Source organism: Mesoplodon bidens, assembly GCF_964165515.1.
Source record: "Mesoplodon bidens genome assembly, chromosome: 7".
Taxonomy (NCBI): Eukaryota; Metazoa; Chordata; class Mammalia; order Artiodactyla; family Ziphiidae; genus Mesoplodon; species Mesoplodon bidens.
The window spans coordinates 99,737,132-99,743,131 of NC_138164.1; positions in this window are offsets into that span (position 1 = coordinate 99,737,132).

Here is a 6,000-nt window from a genome sequence, read left to right on the forward strand (position 1 = left end):
AGCCCAATAATTTACCATATTTTTAGTGTCTCCTGGTAGAATGTAACATGGCTAAAATGCCACAAAGGTAAGGATTTTTGCATTTTGTTCATTGATAATCCCATACATCTAAAACAATGCTTAGTACATAGTAAGCTTTCAATAAAAAGTAGAAGGCAGTGTTTTATGCTGAGGATATACTGGTGAACAAGATAGGCAAACTCATGGAGTTTACATTCTATTATGCAGAAGCTAATAAATAAGCTGATTTCAGAGAGTAGTGTTATGAGGACACTGAAGCATTCTAAGGTGATCATTTGTAAGAGCTCACATAGAAAGAATGGTTAGAAAAAGTCTCTGAGGAATTCATTTGAGCTGAGTCCTGGATGATGATTTGGAGCCAGCCTAGTGAAGATCTCAAGGAAAGGCATTTGAAATGGAGGCAACAAAACGTGCAGAACCCTTGGCTTTAAGAATACCAGGCTGTGCTAAAGAATGAGTTCTCAAAGTGCTTAGGTTCCTAATCTCGACCCCAGAACTCCTAAACTCACCTTCGGTGAACTACTTTCAGTAACTCAAAGGGCACATGCTCTTTCTGATCCTGGGGCATGTTTCCTCTGTCTGGAAAATCTTTGTTCCCTGACTCTCCCTCTCCCATTCATCATCATTCCTTCCTCAGGTCAGACTAGATTTCACTCTCCCTAGGAAGCCTTCCCGCCCATACTGGGCACAGGACCACGTACAGGGCGCTCCTTCAGCTCACTATCCTTCCTCCCCATTTTGGAAACCATAGGAGGAACTCAAATCAGTTCTGATGGGTAGAAAACAGCAAGGGGGATTTAATTCTAGCAAGTGTGATGGAAACTAAAACAAATGAAATCTAATTTATCAAAATCCTAAGAAACTAGATTTATTCCTAGAAGTTGTACATTTAAAACTAATATGGCCACAAATAAGAAAATCAAGTAAAATTCTGGTCATCATAAAGAGTTGATAATAGAAACAAGATCTGAGACAAAGCCTAGACAGACTACTACATACAGTTCCAGTTTGTATTCTTCAAGAAATATGTAAGAATAGGAAACAAGAAGAGCAAATAAAAGATGAAGGAATGGTATTTCTAGAAGGAAAAACTAAAACTTGGTATGCTATAAAGTGATGGATACGATCAAAAAGCACAAACGCACTAAAAGGTTTGAATAGAATGAACTTGGATTTAATCATAAAATCAGGATACTGAAAGTTGGGTGTATGTGAGGGAGTAAAAGCTGGGGGTGGGGCGGATGTGACCTGTAGCTACTTACAGACTGAACAGTCATAATACAATTACTCCGTAGAAACTGTCGCCCCCAAATGTATTAACAGCTGCAAAGATTTGGATAAATTAATGGCTGGTAAGTCTGTATCAGGAAAAGTCTTTTGAGGCTGACCATCATGTTATCCTCAGAGCAACCCTAGTGTCACTGTGAGTTAGAATCCTGGGCTGATTTGACACTTGGTCTCATCCAAAGTAGTCCTCATGCTTCAGACTGCCAGACAAACTACTGGCGAACTATTTCTAAAAGAAATTACTACATTTCATAATTTCTAATGAAATTACTATTTAGGTATCCCCTGTCTCTTCTTTGAAAATCCTCTTCACTTTGTGTATGGCTGCTGGGGAGATACACCTGGATAGCCCCTCCTGCCATAACCAGCCTCCCTCCCTATCCACCCTTTCAACCTCCACCAGTTCAAAATCACTGAAGGAATTAACTATATGTAGCATGCTGCCAATAATTTCTTCTATTCCCAATCAAACATGCTGCTTCACTTATCAAGATGAGTCTATTTCCATTTCCCCTTAAGTCTGGGCCAGCCTTGTTACTTTCTTTGATCAACAGAATGCAGAAGTGACACTTTTCTGGGCCTGGCCCTCAAGGAGCCTGACAGCTTCTACTTTCACTCTTTTGGAGCCCTGAGCCACCACGTAAGAAACCTCTGTAACTAACTACTGGGACTGAGAGAGAGAGGCCCAGCCACCCCTAGCCATTTCAGCCACTCCAGGTAAGCACTAGGCATGAGTGAAGCCATTTGGGAACATTCCAAACCCAGCCAAGGTCCCAGCTGTCTGAAGCCTTATGAGTGACCCCAGCTAACAGCAGGAGGGGCAGAACCACCAGCTGAGTCCAGCCAAAAAATATGAAATATAATAAATCATGGTTTAAAGCTTAAAATTTAAGCCACAAAGATTTACGTTGGTTTACTATGAAGCAAAAGATAATCATTTAACAGAATTTAAACCAGGGTGTTAACTCTCTTAGGAATATTTATATCTTAAGCATTTTCTCTAAGAAATAAACAGTATAGAGATCCTTCACAACATTCAGATAAAGAGGCCCAAGAGAGGAAATTAATAATCCAGAAAGATCATTGTCCAATTCCCAACTTCAAAAAAAATCTATAATTTATAATGATAGGGATAAATTAAAGGACCTATGTGCTAAAATACTTTATGCTGAAAGACCAAATTGCATGCAATTATGGGTTTTCCTATCATTTGTTCAACTAAGAATTGAGTCACAATTTAGAGATTATCAGCAATTTTGGTAACTACCATCTTATATTTCTACAGGTTTTATGTAAGCATAAAGATAAAATATGTACTTAAAATGGAAAAATATCAGGTCTTAGAACAATAGAATAAAAGAAGGGTAACAGGTGGATGTAGAAAATTAGTAGCAACAATTTTATTTGGATTAGAATTTTTCATTGTTTTATTCACATAAAATGGGAAAGCTACCTTTTGGGGGTATAAAAAACTAAACAAACTAACCACTTAAGTATGGAAGCTTTATGGAAGATAAAAATATATTAGCATAGGAAATACTTCCTGTCCTCAGATGCTAACAGTCTAACTAGTTAAACAAAGAGCTACTCAAGAGTTTAGCTGTTCAAAATGTACAAAGTAATATCACAAAGCAACATGGTATTAATTGTCATATTAGTGTTACAGAATTCAGAGGAGGCAAATAGAAGTTGACAGATTTTTTTACAATCTGGGATTTAAGCTATACCTTAAATAATATATTTTAAAAGAGCAAGAGAGGGATTTTAGGCAAGGAACAAGATGAGCAAGAGCACTTCTAAGTGTTACTGTGTGATGCTTAAAACAGAGTTCAGTAAGACTAGAGGTGTGGAACTTGGCAGTCAGGATCTGTGGCAGGCAGGATTCTAAGATGACCCCCCAATGATCCTTGCCCTCATAAAATCTTCTCCCTTGAAAGTGGGGAAAATGTGTGAATATGATATCATTCCTCAGTTTTATGTTATATGGCAAAGGGAATTTTTGCAGATGTCACTAAGGTTACTAATCAGTTCATACGGGGCTACTCAAAAGAGAGGTTATCCAGGTAGACCTTATCTAATCACATGCGTGCTTTAAATCTGGGCCTAGAGATCTGAGATGGAAGAAGTCAGAGATATAAGTGATGGAGACATTTCCCTGCTTGCCTTGAAGAAACAACTGCCAAGCTGAGAAAGCCACATGGCAAGGAATGGTGGGTGACCTAGGAGTTGAGAATGAGGACAGTCAGTAGCCAGCAAGAAAACTGGGACCTCGGTCCTATAACAGCAAAGAACTGAACTCTGTAAAAACTTGAAAGCATTTGGGAGAAGCTCCTGAGCCTCAGGTGACATTTCAACCTTGGGATAAGCCATGTGAGACACTGAGCAGAGAACCCACACACACCATGCCAGACTGTTGACCCATGGAAAGTGAGATAATAACTGTATGTTAAGCTGCTAAATTTTGTGGTAATTTGTTACATAGCAACAGAAAACTAACACAGGATCCCAAAGGACAAGGGTTATCATTTAAGGAAAACGAAGGTGGGTGGTACGTTAAAGCTATAGAAGTTACTATTCCGCCCCTTTGCAAGTTAACTTGTGCATGTCAAAGAAATTGCTGATGGCCAAAAGAGGTGATGTTGGAGCTTCTTTCAAACTCCTCACCATCCTTCATCCATGCTCAGGCTCTAAAGTTGGGTAGACCTGAATGCGAATCTGAGTTCTGCTGCTTATTAGCTGTATGATCTTGGCCAAATTACTTAACTAGCCTACGCCTGGTAAGTTAGTGAAGATTAATTACAACTATGTGTGTACAGTGCCCAGTATGTATTAAACACTCAACAAATGTTAGATGATGGTGACTGTCATTATTTAGTAGCTTTATACACAAGTAAGGTTTACTTCTATGCCTAAAAATAAGATGCTGAGAACATACAAGAAACCCTTACAATTTGCCACCAATTTCACCTTTTCATACTTAGCGCTTATTCTGCCTGAAACAGCACCTTTGCTCTAAGACTTTCACTTGGTTGGTCTGTCTCTTCTACACATAAGCCCTTACACACCCCCAATATCCTATATGTAAATTGTTACCTTGCCAATATCCCACCAGACTGCACGCTGCTCAGTGGTCAGATTTTCATACCCAGGGTCTAGCAGAGTACCAGGCAAAAAAAGCAGGTAAGCCATACATTTTTAATGAAAGTAATGCTCATCACTTCAGTACTCTTAAGAAAAGCTGCTCTAAGAAGACATAAAAAGCCAGTACTGTAGTAACGGCTTCCATGGCATGAAGTGATGTTTAAACACTTGGCAATTATTTGTTTTCTTGCAATACACCTGAGTAGGGAAGTGGTCAGGCATAATTCTCATCCTCCTTTTCCTAAAGAAAAAAACCCAAAGCATAATGAACCTAAACATAAAATGACACATATAGCTAGAAGGCAGCCCTGACACACCTAAAACGACATAGCTAGCTAGAACCTAGAAGCCAGGCTAGTCCGCTTGGCCCGCGTGTTGATGCACTAGAAGGAAGTGCTTCTCAAACTTTAATGTACATACCAGTCACCTGGGGCTCTTGTTAAAAGGTAGAATCTGATGGGAAGAGACAGAAGAGCCAAGAATGTGCTTTTTTTTTTTTGCGGTACGCGGGCCTCTTACTGTTGTGGCCTCTCCCGCTGCGGAGCACAGGCTCCGGATGCGCAGGCCCAGCGGTCGTGGCTCACGGGCCCAGCCGCTCCGCGGCATGTAGGATCCTCCCGGAATGGGGCACGAACCCGTGTCCCCTGCAGCGGCAGGCGGACTCTCAACCACTGCACCACCAGGGAAGCCCAAGAATGTGCTTTTTTAATAAGCTCCCAGGTGATGCCAATGCTGCTGGTCTCCAGATCTAGACCTATGATGTTCAGTAAGGTAGCCACTAGTCACACGTGGCTATTTAGCCCCTGAAATCTGGCTAGTCCGAATTTAGATGAGCTATAAGCGTAAAATGCATACGGATTTCGAAAACTTGGTACAAAAATAAATACCTCAGTAATTTCTAATAATAATTAGATATGTTAATAATAATCTAATAATAATCTAATAGATTTCACACTGAACTAATAATATACTGCATATAATGGGTTAAATAAGATGTTATTTAATTTATTTTTTAAATTGTGGTTCAAGGCTCGAGTTACGGTTCTACTGGACGGTGCTGCCCTAGACTAACAACCCTCCCAATTCTGAAGCTCCCCCTATTGTGAGGTTTTAAGAATAAAAGAGAACCTATCCCTTCCCTTAGGTGTTTCGAAAGCACAGCTTTTATTTTCCAACCATTTGACACAATCAGAAATAAAAATAATTATTTTTTAAACCAAAGAGTTATATGTATATACTCTGAGCCCTCTCATTTTGGCTTAGGCTCCAACTGGAACACTACTTTTCTCTCCCTCTGGTTCCCACGCTCCGAGATCGTATCGCGCACAGGAAAACAATAATAAGAAAGCGGCCTCCAGCCTGAAGCCAAATTGGGCCAGCGCCAGAGGCCGCGCTTCCCTGCCGCCTAAACCGAGCCCGAAGCCGATGAAGCCGGTAGTCAGCGGGCAGCGCCCCCTCGGCTCCTCCTCCTCCTCCAGCGTCGACCTCCCCAAGATGGCGAACGGCGGGGGTCCACTTCCGCTTCCGGTGTGAGCGCCCGGGCTAGGGGGG